At 33.9% G+C, this 21,324-nt stretch overlaps 1 long non-coding RNA gene across 1 annotated transcript in view; it reads right to left on the reverse strand.

Moving 5' to 3' along the window:
* LOC307187967 overlaps positions 1-21,324 on the reverse strand; it is a 454,431-nt gene that overhangs the window by 69,990 nt on the left and 363,117 nt on the right. The window lies entirely within an intron of this gene.

The raw sequence follows: 21,324 nt of genomic DNA on the forward strand, positions 1-21,324 counted from the left end.
CCAACACCATTTATTTAAGGACTATCCTTTCCTCACTGTATATTCTCGCTTCCTTTGTTGTAAATTAATTGACAATATATGTGTATTTCTGAGGCCTTGATTCTGTTCCATTGATCTATGGGTCTGTTTTTATGCAATATCATACTGTCTTGATTACTATAGTGTTGAAATTTAATTTAAAAATAGAGTGATGTCTCCAGCTTTGTTCTTCTTTCTTAGGATTGCTTTGGCTCTTTGGGGTCTTTTGTGGTTGCATACAAATTTTAGAATTGTTTTTTTTTTTCTTTTTCTGTGAAAAATAGCTTTGGAATTTTTATAGAGATTGCATTCAATCTGTAGATTGTTTTAGTTAATATGGACATTTTAACATTAATTCTTCCAACCTGTTAGCATGGAATATGCTCCCATTTGTTTGTGTCTCCTTCAATTTCTTTCCCCAATGTCTTATAGTTTTCAATGTACAGGTCTTTCACCTCTTCGATTACATTTATTGCTAAGCATTTTGTTTTTGATGCAATTGCAAATGGGGTTATTTTTTAATATCTCTTTCTGATAGTTCATTCTTACTGTGTATAAACAACTGATTTTTGTATATTGATTTTGTATCCTATAACTTTAGCGAATTCATTTATTAATTGTTTTTGGTGGAGTTTTAGGGAGATATATATATATATATATAACATTATGTCATCTGCAAATAGAGACAGTTTTACTTCTTTCTGATTTGGATGAATCTTATTTATATTTCTTGCCTAATTGCTCTATCTAGGACTTCTAATACTATGTTGATTAAAAGTGCTGAGAGTGGGTATCCTTGTCTTCTTCCTGATCTTAGAGGAAAAACGCTCAGTTTTTTACCACTGAATATGTTAGCTGTGGATTGAATGAATATGGGGGTGCAGGTATAAAAATATGGCTTTTATTAAATTGAGGTTAATTTCTTCTATACCCAGTTTGTTAAGAGTTTTTATCATAAATGGATGTTGAAATTTGTCAAATTAACTTTCTGCATCTATTGAGATTGATCAATGATTTTTTCCTTCATTTTGTAAATCTGATGACTGATTGATTTGCAGACTTTGAACTATCCTTGCATCCCTGGAATAAATCCCACTGGATCATAGTAAATGATCCTTTTAATGTACTGTTGAATTCAGTCTGCTGATATTTTGTTGAGGATATTTGCATCTATGTTCATCAGGGATATTGACCTATAATATTCTTTCTTTGTAGCCTTCTTGGCTGATTTTAGTATCAGGGTAATGCTGGCCTCATAAAAGAAGTTTGGAAGTTTCCCTCCTCTTCCATTTTGGAAGAGTTTGAAAATAATTGGTATTAATTTTTCTTAAAATGTTTCATAGAATTCACCAGTGACTCCATCTTGTCTTGGATTTGTTTATTGAGACTTTTTTTGATTACTGTCTACATCTCTTTACTAGTAATCAGTCTGTTTGGATTTTCTGTTTCTTCATTATTTAGTCCTGATAGGTTGCATGTTTCTAGGAATTTATCCATTTATTCTACGTAGTCCAATTTGTGGGCATATAATTGTTCGTAATAGTCTCTTATGACCCTTTGTGTTTATGTGCTCTCAGTTGTAATATATCCTCTTTCATTTCTGACTTTATTTGAGTCCTTTCTCGTTTTTTCTTGGTAACTCTAGCAAAAGGTTGGTTTATTTTGTTCATCTTAAAAAATGCCTCCTAGTTTTACTGATCTTTTTATTGTCTATTTAATTTATATTTCATGTATTTCCACAATGACCTTTGTTATTTCCATCCTTCTACTAAATTGGGCATTATTATTATTTTTGCCTAGATCCTTGATGTATAGAGTTAGGTTGTTTATTTGAGCTCTTATTTTTTTTCTTAATGTTGGCATTTATCATGTAAATATACTTCTTAGATTTGTTTTTGCTGCATATCATAAATTTTATTGTATTTCCATTTTTATTTACTTCAAGTTTTTTTTTAGTTTCTCTTTTCATATTCTTTGACCTATTTGTTGTTTAGTAGCATGTCGCTTAATCTCCACATATTAATTCATATTGTGAATTTTCCAGTTTTCTGTGTTTTTTTTTTCCTCCAGTTTTCTTATAACTGATTTCTAGTTTCATATCATGGTGGTTAGAAAAGTTGCTTAAATTCCAATCTTCTTAAATTTATCAAGATTTGTTTTATGGCTTAACATATGATCTATTCTGGAGAAAGTTTTATGTGCACTTTAGAAGAATAGGTATTCTGCTGCAGTTGGATGGAATGTTCTGTAAATAAATATCTGTTAAACCCATCTGATCTAACATATAGTTTAAAACCAATGTTTCCTTATTGATTTTCTGTTTCTATGATCTAACCATTGTTAACCACTTTGTCTCTATTATATAACAATTGAGGTATCAAAGTCTTCCTCACTATTATTGCATTCTTGTCAATTTCTCTCTTAACTCACAACTCTCACGTTGTGCATTTTTTTCAGTCAACAGCCTGTTGTACAGTAAACTTTTTAAGGTTTAAAATTAGTTCATATCACTATTTAGAAAATTGGATTATTGAGTTTTGTCATCTCAATAAACTTAATTGTATGCATGTTAGCAGAGAAGTAACAAAAGTAAGGACGGAAAAGAAATAAAATCTTTATTGCTTTGGGAAACTGCTGCTAATGACTAATTTCATGTTTACAATTGCAAATCTCTGCAACACTCCACCAGACATGGACTGCATTGAAATAAGGATGCTCCACTGAAATAAGGATCAATTTTGAATTGTTTTCCCTGAAAGTCTGGTATTTAGCTCTGGAAATGAGTTTGGTGAGATCAAGGGCTAAGCCTAGGTGAACTGTTTCTGTTTAATGCCATGTCAGACACTCATGTTCAGAGTGTTGGCCACCTTCTTTCTCTTCTCTTTCTCTCTCTCTTTCATCTTTCCTGTTTCTGCTCTTTTTCTGTCTTTCTCTCACTCTGACTTTCTCTGCCTTTCAGTCTCTGTTTCAGCCCCTTACCTTCTTGTGTTTCCTCTTTCTATGTCTCATTCTCCCAGTCTCTTTGCTTCCTCTCTCTCTCCATCCCTCTATTTTTTGTCCTCCTCTTCTTGACCCCTGAATCCACAGAAGCCACACAAATTCCATAGCTGTAGCTCTGCCTCTACATTGTAACTTTCAATATTTTATTAGGAAACCAAACTGAGAGCTGCCTAACGATCCCAGGAGAAGATTCTCCCAATTTAACATAACCTCTAAACAACATCTGAGAGGCAATTTCATAGGACCACAGTGGAGTGGGTACTGCAAAGCCATCGGTGCAGGGGCAGTTTAAAGGTAACATGCATTTTGGTTCCTCCTCTTTGCTTTTAGCACAGCCATGGGGTCCTGCAGGCATTTGCTCCTGGTACTGCTGGCTTCTCACTTTCATTTTTATTAAAAAACTAACAAGGAGCATTAAGCAGCTCCCTGCTTAATTTCCCATAGAAAAGCAATAGTTTCAAGCAGCCCACTGGTGGAGGGATATTGAAATGCAAAATGCACAGCTGTGCCAAATGTATGCAGCAGAGAAAAAAGGGTTTCATAATATGACAGGTTAATACCATGGGTTTTTATTTCATTTGCCACTGAAACAGCTAATCAGAGAGAACTCGACTGGCAGAAGGAGAGATGAAACTGGGTAGTTCTTAAGAGACAAAGGATATTGCTTGTCAACGTTCTGTGGTTTTAATATTATGCTAGTGAAAAGCTGAAGAATCCACCAAAAGTTACCCCCCTGGAGAGACTTGCCCTGACCTGCCATCACTTATCTGAGCCATCTAGAAGTTCCTACACAGAGACCCCTAGTGAGCCATAGTTCCACCCAGCCACGTGCACAGGCCCTACCTCTCTCCTAACCCATGAAAACAAAATTATATTAAGGCAAAACTAGAACAGATCACACAAAGGAAATCTGTAAAGCTTTATATTAGTCTGAACACTTGACCTCTCTTTAGCTTTGGGTAAATGGACACATAGTAATGTGAATGATTACAGAAAAGAGAATGCCCTAAGCACAGATTTCATGAAATCCCTGTACAAGCCAAGCAACATGTCAGATGACCAGCTTAGCCTAGCCCAGCATTATAGGAAAACACTCTCTTAATTATATTTTTAACAGATGTAGCTCTTAAACCAGTCCTACTTCCTTAGGCCAGGTTGCCATAATAACCCTTCCTTCTCTTTAGTTCATAATATGTACATCCTAGTGAAAAGCCATATAATGAATAATGATGCTTTCAGATAGGAAACCTGGCAAAACCTCTCAAAGATATTTGAGATCTTAGGTAAAGGTGCAATTATGATGTTCATACCAGTCAGGTCTTTTTTTTTCCTCCTAAAGAGCAAGGCTTTGTCAAGAGACAGGTCAAAAAATAACTATCAATGTCAGAACAAATATTGACAAATATGCTCTAAACTGTCTCTTTTGGAATTTTTCCCTTCACTTTAAATGAATTTTTCCTTGGCCCCTGGCCACATTCTAACATCACTATTCAAATCCTAGCATTCAATTTCTGAAGTCCAGATCCACTGTTGCCTAGTTGTCTTTAGAATAGAACTATGAAGCTTTGACAGATGTATTCTAGTTTTCATACAGTAGAAGAAGGGTCAAAAGATTAAGGTGTGAAAGAGACCACAATCCATGTATCTGAAGAAAGCAAGGTACTAGAAGGATCCAAAGCAGTAGAAAGTTTGTCACAGAGTAAAGGAAGGAGACATTTTCCGTTCATTCGTTTACTTATAGCTCAGGGAACAATTTCCTTCCTTTCAAATTAAATCATTTTTACTCTGCCTCCCTAGACAAGCATCATGAAGGAATCATCTGAGGATTTGAATGATGTTTTCAACAATAAATTGAAGATGGCCACTTACCAATGACTACTTTCATACAGGTTCTTCCTCTGTTAGCTAAGGCAACAGAGGCTAGCTTTCCAAGATAGTAACAAAAATAAAATAAAGAAGAAGGAAAAGAAAGGTAAAAGGAAAATATATCAGTAGAAAAAACCATTAAAAGACTGATCTAAGGGGAAAGGCTATCATATTTCCAGAGGAGGGAGTAAATAGATCACTTGTAGTTTTGTTCAGGAGAAACATGATATATGAATGACTCTGAAGTGATGCTTCCATTTATTCTGGTGAAATGGAGGTATGTGTGTATCATGCAGCACCTGAACACTGAACCCAGAACACACATGGATATTTGCTGTCATTTGGTGAGTGTCTACTGCATGTCAGGTATCATATTAAGTGTTTTGTAAAAAAAAAAAAATGAAATTCAAAGTCTTGTTCAATGTTTGAGATGACTTAGGTCAATAAGAATAGCTGGGGAATATTTGAATGTTAAGCCTTACATCTAAAATATGGTTACTGCAAAGTTACAGCTCTTCCTACTTCAATTTTCTTCTCTCCTAGTCCTTGCTATTGTCCCTTTGTTACTGACTGTTCCTCCATCCCTTCATTTGTAACAACACATAATCCACATGCTGTTGAAAGTCCTCAGTCCAACTCCAGACAGCACAGTTAAGTCTTTTTCCCCAGCTTTATTGGGGTATAATTGATGAATAAAATTGAGAATTTATTTTAAGTTCGGAGTATAAAAAATAAAGGTTTACAAAGAAATGTATTCCCATGTCTCCTTTCATCTTCTACTTCCCCCTTTCTCCTTTTTGTCAATAAATGTTAACAGGCTGACGGTGCCGATTCACACGCCTCAAGTATTCATTTATTTCTGCTGAAGAGCTACAACAATGAATACTTCCAAAGCTCAGCTTGTGTCTTTAATTTAAATAATAAATGCTACGAAATAAATAAATCACATTCTGATTCACTTCAGGTTAAAATGGCTCCAGCAACACAGAGGTATATCTGGACACTCTCAAAGTTCCTCTCCATTTCTAAATACACTAAGACTGAAAACAGCTTTATCTCCTTGAACACAGGTAAAAGAATGTTCATGATTAAACCCTACAATTTATTTACATTTAATTATGTTTGTCTCTGCAGATTGCCTTTTCCTTACCTTTTCAATGCCTGACTCTGAAGGCATCCTGTGTTTTACAGGCCAAAGTGTCTTTATAAACTTTCGTCAAGTGGGTTTTAGTTGTTCTCCTGACGAGAACGTATTCATCCAGAGAAAGCCAATAGGACAAGAGTAATTGAACTAGCAGCATTATAAGTGATTCCAGTTTGACAAAGTCAAAATAGAGAGCTTCTGTCACTTTACAGTCTGTATTTTAGTTTTATTTCTTCTGGCTTACCCTTATATATAAAAATGTAACATACAGGAAATAAGAGTCAGCATTTGGAAAAATCTAAAGTGATTGGCTTATTCTCTAGAGAAAAAAATATTGCCCTGTATTGTTGGAAATGACACCAGTAATGATAGGGGAGCATATAGTATGCATTTTGTTGTAACAGAGAAGACTAAAGTAAACACTTTGAAAACTAAACAGAAGCAGAAAGCTTTATTACACTTTTCTTCCTAATATACTTTATTTTTTTTTGCTATATTCTCCCAAATCTAAATCTAAATCTTAGTTCAAAAGTACAGTTTGGGGGCTTCCCTGGTGGCGCAGTGGTTGAGAGTCTGCCTGCCGATGCAGGGGACACGGGTTCGTGCCCCAGTCCGGGAAGATCCCACATGCCGCAGAGCGGCTGGGCCCATGAGCCATGGCCGCTGAGCCTGCACGTCCGGAGCCTGTGCTCCGCAACGGGAGAGGCCACAACAGTGAGAGGCCCGCATACCGCAAAAAAAAAAAAAAAAGTACAGTTTGATTTTTGATACACCCATGTTTCATTTTGTCCACTGGGCACTTTCTCCTGTTCGTACACTTTATTTTCTCCTTCCCCCTCTTTCCCTTTCTTTTCCTCTTCTTCTTTTTTTTTTTTTTTTTTGTAATTCTTTCAAGGTTGAGAGTTTTTCTAAGGGTGAATATCTGGGTACTCAGGTATAAGTTGGAGAGCATGCCTTTTCATACATCAGCCTTTGGAGATTTCAGGATTGAGGTTCAGGTCAGAACCTGGAATTAATTGGAAAAGACAAAAGAAGCTCTTTGGCAGATAAACAATACTTGGAACACCCTGGAATGCACAATTTGGCCGAGCATCAAAGAAGTTATCAGTAGACTTGATGGACAGCTGTTGCTCAGTTCACTGTGGAAAAGAATCAAAGTGTGTAGTTTCACTGGTGAAGCTTATGAAAAGCCAGACTTCTCAACCAGGAGCTGATTGTTGAGGACCAACAGAACAGAGAGCAAGCCAACATGGTCTGAGTAGTTACACAGCTCCACTTCCTTTACATCAGAAAGTGTGTCCACCTTGAGGACCCTGGGAAAGCATTCAAACTGACCATAGGTAGTTTGAAAGGAACTGTCTATGACCTCCACAAATAGCAACCCCCGTGTGCTTGTTTCTATTTATGTTTTTATAGTAGTTTGCTGTTGTTGCCTTCTCTTTTAGAAATGTAAGAATTCTTCTCCAGATAACTTCTTCATTTATAATGTTTAACATTTTTGCTTTTTATCTACTATGAAAGTACTGTGCATTCCTCATAAAAACATAGCAAATACCAATGAAAAACACAAAAAGATAAAAGAAAATAGATACAATGGGCTAACACATGAACACAGCCACTGCTAAAAATATTAGTTGATGTTTTGGCTCACTCTTTGATATGTTTTGGATAATTCTTCCCCAAAACATTGAGCTCTTTAAGTATTAGTTGACTTCATCTCAGGTAGGGAGTTCCTTTTACTTGCATTTCAGAAAAAGGAGGGAGATGCACAAGGTAGGAATTTCTATAAACTATCCATAGCCTCCATTAACCCCCACATAATACAGAAAATAACTAAAGAGGAGCTATAGTTAGAGACAATGAAGGATTGCAGGTTTATTCAGCAGTGAAGAATAAGAGAACTAAAAGCAATGAAGATATATTGATTCAGAAGAAATATGGCTACCCATCCCACATTTCATGTTGCCTGCAGCTGTACTCAGCTTAGTTCACATGAAAGAGGTAGAAGCTAATAGTCATTTGTACCTCAAAAGCGTAAGTCTTTATAGTTCCAGAGGCATAAAACATCTCAATCACATCTATGAAGAAGATGAGAAAGACGACTGCACTTCAATAGCTCTACAGAGTATTTGTGCAACATCTTCTGTCCTGGCAAACAAACAATAAAAGAGTTGTTGGTCCTAGGCTTGTGGGAGATTGGCAGGGAAGAGGGCACAGTTAAGACGGTATGAGGGATACATTCGAGCAACATATAATTATATTCATAAAATGTGTTCATTTGAGGCTTCAAAAATTTATTCATTTATACTTAGTGTGCTCTGTTTAAATAGGTCTACTTCTTTCTCCACATTCACAAGATCTCTGCTCACATGTTATCTCCTCAGAGAATTGTTTCTTGAAATTCACAGCTTGCCACCACTAGGTACCCATCTACTATCATGTCACTTGATTTTAATTTCTTCATAGCACTTATCATTTGAAATTATCTCATTCAATTGTTTACTTTTCTCTCACCTTTCCATAATAGATTATAAACCTAATGAGATCAAGGTAGTTGTCATTGATCATTGTATTACTAAATATAGAGCTTAAAATATTGCCTAGAACACAGTAGGTGTTTGATAAATACTTTTATAATACAACTTTAAATAAATTTAAAAAAAGAAACAAATTTGGCACATGTCAGATCTATAGTTTCACTGATTATTTTGTCTTCTTTATCTCTGTACTGAAAGCCATGCGTTTCCCCACTGTGATAATGGATTTGACTTTTAGTTCTATTCATCTCTTTTTCTGTTTAAATATTAAAGGTATTTTATTATATGCATACAATTTAAGAATTGATATATCTTCTTTCTCTAACTTATGATGCTTCTTGCCCTAAAGTCTTTTTTTTTTTAATTTTATATAGGAATACTAGCTTTATTTTGTTTTGGGTTATGTGAATATCTTTTCCCAACTTTTTTCTTTCAGCATTTTTATTTCAGATATCTCTTGTAAGAAGTTTTATCTGTTATAGCATTTTTGTCATTTATTTGGAATTTTTAATCCATTACATTTAGTGTAATCAATGAATTATATGGTCTTAAGTCAACTGTCTCACTATATACTATCTATTTGTCATACTTTCTCCATTTTCTTATCATCATTTTTGCTTTCTTCTGATTAATTATACATTCTTATTATCTTATGTTTTTTCTATTAATGTGGTACTTTACATTCTCATTAGTTTTCATAGCTACATTATAAATTAAACACATTATTGATTTATTAATGGTTAATATAAATTAGTACATTTACCATTTCTAAGATAATGCAATAACCTTCAATAGCAACCTTCAAAGTTGCTATTATTGTTGTGGTGTTTGCCAGTATTTTTAAAATAAGTGCAAATGGCTAATCTCTTGATTTGTTATTATTTGTTCCTGAATCTTTGCTTCTTTCTGGCTTTATTATCTTTCTCTTTAAAACATTTCTTTAATTCAAGTTTATGGCTGACAAATAGTATATTTTTTAGTGTCTTTGTTTTGCCATATTTTATTTAACATCTTTATTGGAGTATAATTGTTTTACAATGGTGTGTTAGTTTCTGCTTTATAACAAAGTGAATCAGCTATACATATACATCATATACATATATACCCATATCTCTTCCCTCTTGCGTCTCCCTCCCACCCTCCCTATCCCAACCCTCTAGGTGGTCACAAAGCACCAAGCTGATCTCCCTGTGCTGTGCAGCTTCTTCCCGCTAGCTATCTATTTTACGTTTGGTAGTGTATATATGTCCATGCCACTCTCTCACTTCGTCCCAGCTTACCCTTCCCCTCCCCGTGCCCTCAAGTCCATTCTCTACATTTGCGTCTTTATTCCTGTCCTGCCCCTAGGTTCTTCAGAAACATTTTTTTTTTTTTTAGATTCCATATATATGTGTTAGCATACGGTATTTGTTTTTCTCTTTCTGACTTACTTCACTCTGTATGATAGACTCTGGGTCCATCCACCTCACTACATATAACTCACTTTCATTTCTTTTTATGGCTGAGTAATATTCCACTGTATATATGTGCCACATCTTCTTTATTCATTCATCTGTCGATGGACACTTAGGTTGCTTCCATGTCCTGGCTATCGTAAATAGAGCTGCAATGAACATTGTGGTACATGGCTCTTTTTGAATTATGGTTTTCTCAGGGTATATGTCCAGTAGTGGGATTGCTGGGTCGTATGGTAGTTCTACTTTTAGTTTTTTAAGGAACCTCCATACTGTTCTCCATAGTGGCTCAATTTACATTCCCACCAACAGTGCAAGAGAGTTCTCTTTTCCCCACACCCTCTCCAGCATTTATTGTTTGTAGATTTTTTGATGATGGCCAGTCTGACTGGTGTGAGATGATATCTCATTGTAGTTTTGATTTGCATTTCTCTAATGATTAGTGATGTTGAGCACTCTTTCATGTGTTTGTTGGCAATCAGAATTCTAGCTTGGTAGTTGCTTTCTTTAGCACTTAAAAATATTATTCAGTTTTCCTCTAGATTCCCTTGTTTCTGTTGAAAAATTAGTTCCCAGTTTTACTATAGTTTCAATGATAGTAGAGACTGTATGTGTTTATGTGCATGTTTTATTATCCATTCCAACTGTTTTTAGGGTTTTCTTTTTTCTTTGTTTTTTAGCAGCTTTATTATATGTCTAAATATGATCTTTTTACTTATCTTCCTTGGGGGTTGAATCATTTTTTGAATCTCTGATGATGTGTTTCACTATTTTGGGAAAATTCTGGGCCATTATATCTTCATATATTACTTCTAATTATTTCCATATTTTCCTCTTGGGTCTCCAATTATGCATATGATAGAACTTTCCTGTCTGTGATTCATAGTCTATATTTCTATTCTTTTCTTCTTTCCTTCAGTCTGGACAATTTCTTTTGAACTATTTTCCAATTTACTAATTTTCTCTTCAACTGAATTTAATTCTCCTTAAAACTCATGCTTCCTTGATGATTTAATTCACATATAATAAATTTTAGTTCTAAATTTTCCATTTGGTTTTATTTTTATATTAAATTTTATATTAAATTTCTACTTCTCTGCTGAAATTCTTCATCATGAATTCACTTTTTTAAACAAATTTCTCACAGTTATTTTAAAATATGTCTGCTAAAGCTAATATCTGCTTCTGTTATGTTCTTTTTCTTAACTTTTATTCAGTTCTTGTTTTTTGCAAAGTTAATTTTTTCTTATTGAATGCCAGACACTGTCCATAACTTTTTTAAATTAAATTCATAGATAATCTGAGGCCCTAAATGCTGTTACCTTCCTTCAAAGATAATTTGCTTTTGCTGGTGGATCATGGGATGAGTTGATTCAAACTTGAGTTTCTATCTTTGTGATGGCTGGTTATTTTTAGTTTCTTACTCCCAGGGTCTGGGAACCTAGAAAATTACAAATCTGGACTGTAAGTGTGAGGTATTTACTGGGATAGCTCTTCCTTAGAAGACCTCAACTCTAATTCTCTTGGTTCCAAGAGACAGTTGAAAGCATAAATCAACCAAACAAAACTAATATTTTTTTCTGTATTTCTATTTGTTTTCAGTGGGACAGTCAGTTTGAATTGAGTTAACCCATCATTTCTTAAACAGTTATCTTACCAGAAATAAATTGTATAAGACTGAAACTAAAACTTTCTAAAAAATAGCAAACATTAGCAATCTGGGTAATTTAGTTACCCAGAATGAAGCATACCTCTGTGTTTCAGAAGATCAAGTTCTTACTTCTTTCTGTGTGTGTATGGATTTGAAGAAAAATACACTCAATTCGTGTGAACTTTGTACATTACAAAATATTTTTCATAAGAAACTGTCTTATTACTTATAAAATTATGTGTGCCTATATGAAATGTGGAAAATATAATTAAGTACATTAGGTGCCTGCATTGTACCAGGACTTATTAGATTTTTCTGGGTTTTAACTTACCAATCAAGTACTGATTCTGCCTTTTTCTTCAATAGGCAGCATTCATATCCTAAGCAGTCTACCCTTGTTTGCAGAATTCTGCTGATGGTGCTACTCAATGCATTAAGCATGTATAGTTTGTTAGAAGAAAAATCAATCCTGTCATCAAAGTATTACTGAGAATATATTTTTCTTAGTTGAAATGTACACAAGGGCATTTTGCAAAGGGGTTGCAAATGAGGTAGTTTGTCAATGGTAAAATTTGGGAAGTGGAATAGGGTGTGAGCAGGTAAGCAGGCAAGAAGTACTTAGAAAACATCTGTCCCTAAACCATCTTATTATTTTAAAGTTCTCTTTCATGTTTATGTCTTCTTTCCCACCTTTTCCTTTTCATACTATATGCAAAGACTAGGGGTTAAAAATTATTCAAAAAGCACTTGTGTCAGACTTTCACAACACTCTTATATAGCTGGGACATCAAAACAAAGACTTCATACACTTTTCAGATTCCAAATGTAGAGTAAAGCCTGGATAAAAAGGTTCTGTTTTTCTTTTTTTTGGTTTCTTTTTTTTCCAACACCCACACAAAAATAATAATGGTGATGAAGCCATTGTTGAAACTTCTGTTCTGCATCTTTTAAATGAGCATTTTACTCAGAGGAAAGCAATGTGTTTCATTTTAACTAATTCATGACATAAAGTTTCCAGTTGAGTCATGGAAAGAGTGAAAGAGAGAAAGAGAAAAATGAGCCAGACAGTGAAACAGTGCTGAATGCACAGATAACAAGGAAATGGTTTCCTTGGCAACAACAGCACTTTGGAAGATTTCAGACAAAAGTACAACTGGGTACAAAATATTTGATTAAAATTTATTGCAGGAGAAGGAAATTATGCAAATTTAAAGGTACCAGAACATGCACTGTAAATCTGAATATGATTGCTAAAAATTGATATCTATAATTTGTCCAACTGAGACTATTCTCTCTGTTTTGGTATAAAGTAGCATTTGGAAGGCCATGCCAATCTAGCAAAGAAAGGTTTAAAGTATCCAAAGGATACTTATGCTTGATTTGTGACCTAAGAATCAAAATCCATTGACAAAATCAACAAAATACATATCTAAAATGGCAAATTCAGACACCTGTTGGGAGAGTCCTAATATCTCCTTTAAACCCTATTTCTTCAGAGAAGGATAATATTGTCTTATTCATTCTCAACCAACAAGAATAAGAATTATTATGAGTCATGTTCTGTACACTTGAAATTAATCTATATGTAGCATTTAGCTTTCAAAGCTAACAGGGACTATAGATAATCATGATGATAATCTATTGTATACAATCTGGATAAACAGAGTCAACTGGTCACTCTGATGAAGATATTCTCCTACATATAAGGCTGACAACCTAGTAATCCACCTTCTTGAGCAACGTCCTGCATATTATATACCACAGGGAAACAGAGAATGGAGGGTTGTTGGATCTCTAAAATGTTGTCAATTCTGGGAGAAAAATTTCAAATTTCTTAGGCTAAAATGAATTATCACAACATTTAAAAACCCTGTTTCACATGCTTACTTGTGCACAAAATAATCTTTATTATCATAATATAGTTTTATAAAGATGATCCTCGTGTTCTAAGACACCTACAGGTAAGGAAACTGCACCACTCATTTCTCAGTTACTTCACCTTACCTACTGGGGATAATCATAGGAAGTAGTGAATGATCTCTAATTCATTTTTATCTGTGATTACCACTTAAGTTTTCTGAGAACTCAGCATGCCTAAGATGTTAACTCGTTATACGAGGAACTTGAAAGTAAGGGAATTATTTTAGTTTTCTAATGTACAACGTACACTTAGAGATTTTTGCTGAAGAGATGTAGGAAAGCAGAAAGCATTTCTATTCACTAAGTTCGTCCTTAGCTACAGCTAATATTAAAGAATTTAAATAAAAAAAAATATATGCCTATACTTAATTTTTAATTTTGGCTATCCAAGAAAAAAATACACCAGGTCAAAATTTTAGCAAAAGGTCTGGTTCTGACTAAATTAAATGATTTATTCATACTTAATAATGATGGGTAATTTCTAATGAGTAGAAAGCCGGAAATAAAATTAAAATGTTCTACAGAACAGTATATGAGTATCCACATTTTTTTCCACTTACTTCTATTTCTGGTAAACTGTATTTAAAATACCACTGGTGAAAGGACAATGGAAAATCTAATTCCGTATATTTTATATTTGGCAAATAAAATGTCCTTCCCTTTGGCCCTGAACTTTCACCATTCATTTTTTGGTTTACACAAATTCCCACATTAAAAGACTACTATTTTAAGAGAGAAAAAGTCTATGCTTTTGTAGAATGCAAACCTTTTTTTAAAAAAAATTGATACAGTGCACAAATCATTATTACCAATGCTAATTGCCTTACCATTGAATATCTGTTGATTTTATGGAGATAATTACTAATGTGCATGCACATTTCCAGTAATTTTCAGCATGATGTCCTATTCATTTCATTAAAACTTTTTTTTTAAAAAAAACCTCTTTCCTGAAGGCCTACTATGGCCTTAATATTTGAATGGATTCTTAGAATCTGAAAAAAATAAATCTAGAACAAGGACTTTGCTCTAAAAGCGATTATATACTCCCTAGAGGAAAAATATATGAATGCCCAATTACTTCTACATATTCTATTCTGTCACATCTCTGGGACTAGGTATAAGTTAATAGTCTATCTAGCTATCAAGGTCTATTTGATATTCCACTAACTCTATACCTGCTCTGATTCCCCCAACTAGATATAGACTCTTGCACTACATTTTTCACCATAGGGTTATTCTTGAACTGAATATCAATTCTAAGATGTGCACTTTTTTCACATTTATCATGTAAGAGCAATCATAATGTTAAATGGTAATAACTAATATATAGCCCTTATTACATGCCAGATATTTTCTAATTGATTTACATATGTTAACTCCTTTTATCCGCACAACAGCCTTGTATGACAAACTTTCTTATTACACACGTTTTGCACATGAGGAAAGCTAAGTGTAGAAAAGTTCAGTCTTTCCCGATAGTCCATCTCTAGGGGGTGGTGCATCCAAAAGGTTTAGTTCCAAAACTCTGTCCATAGCCATTATATTACACTGCTCATTCTAAAATGAGGATATTTCTGACCATGAGGTAATGAGTTTATTAGTTGGCTTATTAGTTTATTAGTTGCCTTATATCAATGACATATCATACAATCATTGGCTTATTAGCCATGTGGAAATATGGTATAATTTTTTTATAACTAGGTTTTACCAAGTTTACACTTCCCTACTGGAAAAAATTTTATTTGAGGATTATCTGAATTATTCTAGAATATCTTACAGAATCAAACACAAGGTCTTCTTAGGTTAGTGTTTACTGAATATTTACCATATAGTGTATAAGAAACAGTTTATGTGAACTATATACTAGCACATATATAAAGCGCCAAAAGGGAAGTTTAATAATATGTGAATTTTGAGAAGTGATAACGAATTAGGGCTGAAGAAAGTGATAACGAATTAGGGCTGATATTCTTTAGGGAAATGTTTAGAAGAAATCATACTGAACTGGACATTGGATAATTAATTTTTTTTTTGAAGTATAGTTAACTTACAATGTTGTGTTAGTTTCAGCTGTACAGCAAAGTGAGGCAGTTATATATATATTTATTCTTCTTCAGGTTCTTTTCCATTATAGGTTATTATAAGATATTGCATATAGTATCCTGTGCTATACAGTAGGTCTTTGTTGTTTATCTATGTTATATATAGTGTGTATCTGTTAATCCCAAACTCCTAATTTATCCCTCCCCTCCCCCCACTATCCCCTTTGGTAACCATAACTTTGTTTTCTACATCTCTGACTCCTTCTATTTGTAAGTAGATGTTTACTTGTATTATATTTTTTTAAGATTCCACATATAAGTGATATCATATGGTATTTGTCTTCCTCTGTCTGACTTACTTCACTTAATATGATAATCTCTAGGTCCATCCATGTTGTTGCAAATAGCATTATTTCATTTTTTATGGCCATTGTGTGTACGTGTGTATATATATATATATATACCACATCTTTTTTATCCATTCATCTGTTGATGGACATAGGTTGTTTCCATGTCTTGGCTATTGTAAATAGTACTGCTATGACTATTGTGGTGCACGTATCTTTTTGAATTAGAGTTTTCTCCCAGGAGTGGAATTGCAGGGTCATATGGTAACTCTATTTTTAGTTTTTTAAGGAACCCCCATACTGTGCTCCATAGTAGTTGTACCAATTTCTATTCCCAGCAATAGTGTAAGAGGGTTCCCTTTTCTCCACACCCTCTCCAGCATTTTTTATTTGTAGACTTTTTCATGATGGCTATTCTGACTGGTGTGATGTGATACTTCATTGTAGTTTTGATTTGCATTTCTCTAATAATTAGTGATATTTAGCATATTTTCATGTGCCTGTTTGCCATCTGTATGTCTTCTTTGAAGAAATGTCTATTGAGGTCTTCTTCCCTTTTTTTTGATTGGGTTGTTTGTCTTTTTGATATTAGCTGTATGAGCTGTTTGTGTATTTTGGAAATTAATCCCTTGTCAGTAACATAATTTGCAAATATTTTCTCCCAGTCTAGGTTGTCTTTTCTTTTTGCTTATGGCTTCCTTTGCTGTGAAAAAGCTTTTCAGTTTAATTAGGTCCCATTTGTTTATTATTTTTTTTTATTTCCATTACTCTTGGAGACAGATCCAAAAAAATATTGTTATGATTCATGTCAAAGAGTATTCTGCCTATGCATTTCTCTAGGTGTTTTATAGTAAGTACCCAGTCTTACATTTAGGTCTTTAATCATTTTGAGTTTATTTTTGTATATGGTGTCAGAGAATGTTCTAATTTCATTCTTTTACATATAGTTGTTCAGTTTTCCCAGTACCACTTATCAAAGAGACTTTTCCCCATTGTATATTCTTGCCTTTTTTATTGTAGATTAATTGGCCATAAGTGCCTGGGTTTACTTCTGGTCTTTCTATCTTGTTCCATTGATCTATATGCCTGTTTTTTGCACCAGTACCATACTGTTTTGATTACTGTAGCTTTGTAGTTCATTTCTAGCCTCATAGCGTTGTGGTCAGAAAAGATGTTTGATATGATTTCAGTTTTCTTAAACTTACCGAGGCTTGCTTTGTGGCTCAGCATGTGATCTATCCTGGAGAATGTTCCACCTGAACTTGAAAAGAATGTACATTCTGCTGCTTTCAGATGGAATGCTCTATAAATATCAGTTAAGTCCATCTGATCTAATGTGTAGTGTCATTTTAGGCCTGTGTTTCCTTATTGATTATTTGTCTGGATGATCTGTCCATTGATGTAAGTGGGGTGTTAAAGTCCCCCACTATTATTGGGTTGCTGTCAATTTCTCCTTTTATGTCTGTTAACACTTGCCTTATATATTGAGGTGCTTCTATGTTGGGTGCATATATATTTACAATTGTTATATCTTCTTGGATTGATCCTTTGATCATTATATAGTGTTCTTCCTTGTCTCATATAACAGTCTTTTTTTTTTTTTTAAGTCTATTTTGTCTGATATAAGTATTGTTACTCTGGCTTTCTTTTGATTTCCACTTGTGTGGAATACCTTCTTCCATCTGCTTACTTTCAATCTGTATGTGTCTCTAGATCTGAAGTGAGTCTCTTATAGGCAGAATATATATGGGTCTTGTTTTTGTATCCATTCAGCCAGTCTATGTCTTTTGGTTGCAGCATTTAGTTCATTTACATTTAAGGTAATCATTGATATGTATGTTCCTACTGCCATTGTGTTAATTGTTTTGGAATTGTTTTTGTATGTTTTTCCCCCCCTTTCTTCTTTTGTTTTCTTCTCTTGTGATTTGATGACTATCTTTAGTGCTATGTTTGGATTCCTTTTTTCTTTTTTGTGTGTATATCTATTATAGATTTTTGGCTTGTGGTTACCATGAGGTTTTTGTATAGCAAACTATATATAATTTGTTTGGTTTGAATAAGCAATTAGGATAAAAGAAGGCATTTTCCAAAGGGAGATATGTGTATGAAAAGGCTCAAAGGCAGGACTACATATTCAGGATAAAGTAACATGACAACTTAAATAAAGTAACAGGTTCCCATCATGGAGATAAACTAAAGTATTTAGGTGAGGGTAAAGCCAGAGGGGTCACTGAAAGCCAGTTAAAGAGTTGAGACTCTGATAAAGCAGATAGGAGAGACTGATACAGAGTGGGTTTAAGATGACTAATTGAGCAGCACTTTGAAGGATCAGTAAGTTACAGAGAGAAGTAAAATCAAATACGTGGTGGGTTGATGGAAACCTGTGTGAAGATGGTGACTGTGATGGTGCAAAAGAAATGAAAGATTTAAAAAATAATAATAAAAAATTAAAAAGCTGACTGGCCTTGATGATAAAGTGGATGTAAATGGAGAAAGAAGAACCAAGAGCCAAATATAGTCCAGTCAGGAAGCAAGAATGCAGAGTAATAAAAGGCTAGCAACTCCCTGGGTTCAAATCTGAATCATACTAACTGGTATATTTTTTAGTAATTTTCTCTACTTTCATTAGCCTCAGTGCTTCAATTCTAACAAAAATGATACTTATTTTATCTGGTGGTTATCAAGACTGAGATGATACATATAAATTCCTTAAAATGGTGTCTCGCAGGTAGGGAGAATTCAACAACTATTAATATATAACTTAATATTAATTTATTACTATATTAATAAGTTAATAAAATTATTATTACCATTCTGCTGATTTGAGCCTAGGTGACCCCCCAAAAAAATGACAGGTAGAGGGGTATCTAAATGAAAACTGGTTAAGGGGAAAGAAAATATTCTAAATATTTTTATTGTTAAATAATTATTAAAGATCTTGGAAACTAGGCCAGGAGTTAGGACTAAGGAATAATAAGGGATCTGTCCATAAATCTTTTAAGTTGAACTTAAAGTGGTGCCTATTTATTTCTATAATGCCTCAGGAAGCAAAAGTTAAAAAAAAAATCTAAAATTCTATAAGACAAACTGGTTTCTGCATTTAGTATGTTATCTCAAATCTGGTTGGTTGTTGCTGAGACTAATAACTGATGATAATATAAAATTTGGAAAAAGAGTGTATGATCTTAGAAACCAAGGGCATTTCAGAATATTTACATCAATAAAACACAGGAGACAAAAATTATAAGAAATATTCACTAGATTATAAACTCCATACAGGCTGAGACTCTATCTTGTTCTATTCACAACTAGATACCCAACAAGTCTTGCATTCAAGAAGCAGACTTTGAGTGAATAAAATATTTTTAGTTAATAAAAATTTAACTACGACTTATAAAGAGATTACTCATGTCTGCCATCTGTAAGAGGTGACACCAAGAATTGACTCTACATCTGTCTGATTCAAAAGCTTATTTTGTCTTCCATACATGTCAGTAACTGAGTCTAATGTTTGGTGAGATCCCAGTGCTTTTAATGGTGCACAGGAGAATATGATTAATTGATAAGGTTAATTTTCAGGTTTTATTCACTAACTAGAATGTGGTTTTGGGTTTTGAGAAGTAGTATCAAATTTTTTGATGAGAATTTAGTATTTCTATGGGCCTTAAATTATGCTATAGAAATGCTAATAGTATAGGTATTAAGATATATTTTGAAATCTGAATTCTCCAACTAGAGGAATTTTACCTATATCTGAACTATACTGTCCCCTAACCTCTTACTTTTATGTAATTAATTTTAAATATTTTTGGAAGATACAGGATACTGTTTGCCCTATATTAAATTCAGAGGTACTTCCTATTAGTTTTTAAGATAAATAAAACTGTCTGAAATTCAGTCTCAATGAAACCCTCTACTCAAGGGCTTCTTGAAAGTGACCCCATTTATAATATGCCCTTCTGGAAATCAAAGGCAACCTCTGAATGGCATAAAGCTTCAGAAATATTGTTAAAGGTTTCCTTGTCATTGTTAAATAAATATTGGTAGCCATCAGAATTTTCCAAGGAATCTTTATACAATTAATATGAATAAGGTATAAGTAATTCAGTCCTAACTACACATTGGACTGAAGAATGTCTCAAAGATAGTATAGGTAAAATAAGTGGTTTTATTTATTTTTATATTTATTAGTTTTCCAAAACCAGTGTAAAAAAGTGGATTTGTATTAGTTTTCAGGATCAACAGTAATGTTATGGCTTCTCAGTTGGTTCCACAATTTCTTCCATGTCTAACCTGATGCTGAATAAACTACATGTTTTAAATACATCAATATATAAATCTCACTTTTCAAAAAAATGTTATACCTTTTATCTACAGTCTTTGGTATTAGTTTAATGACCCTTCTTTTTTTTTTTTTTTTTTTTTTTTTTGCGGTACGCGGGCCTCTCATTGTTGTGGCCTCTCCCGTTGTGGAGCACAGGCTCCGGATGCACAGGCTCAGCAGCCATGGCTCACGGGCCCAGCTGCTCCGCGGCATGTGGGATCTTCCCGGACGGGGGCAAGAACCCGTGTCCCCTGCATCAGCAGGTGGATTCTCAACCACTGTGTCACCAGGGAAGCCCGACCTTTCGTTTTATATAAGTTCATTTTCAGGATCATTCTACCGAGTAAAAGCCAAAATAGACATGACATGAAACCACCTTGTATGCTTTGACTATTAGCCAAGTGTTAAGGTTTAGTTTTGTTTTATTTGTTTTCTAAATTTTCCTTAATAACTCTGTTCTTTAAAGGAACACAGTGACAACTGACTGTGGACAGCACAATTCTTTTCTTAAAGGTATTCTTACTCATTGTTTCATTTCACATTATTTTATTGATAAATATACTAAGCATAAGGAACAACTTATCTTTGCAGTCTCATCAATTTAAAAGCTACATTTTATTTAATTAATAGGGAGAGTTTATGGGAAAAGCTTTTATCAATGGGCATTGGTTTAAGATATCTTGGCCTTTTGAGAGCTATGCAGTATAATAATTGGTCTAAGATCATGTTAGAGAGGCCAGGTCGCTTTATATTCTCCCCCAACTAATAGAGAAGTCAGGTGAGGTTGTTTCCTGACACAGCTACTATTTCACTATTTTGGCTGATATTGCTGACCCCAAGAAGTTATTTCCTGTATTACGTGGACCCAGCATATACAGTCATTGAGAAGCACAGTATAAATATAGAAAACAAACTTGTCTATTCATATCAGGACCTCAATTTACCATTAATTTTCCACTCTTGATTACATGATAAATTATGTCTATCAAATCCATCATATTGTGATGTAAAAACAAGATAG

Source organism: Stenella coeruleoalba, assembly GCF_951394435.1.
Source record: "Stenella coeruleoalba genome assembly, chromosome: 6".
Lineage (NCBI taxonomy): Eukaryota > Metazoa > Chordata > Mammalia > Artiodactyla > Delphinidae > Stenella > Stenella coeruleoalba.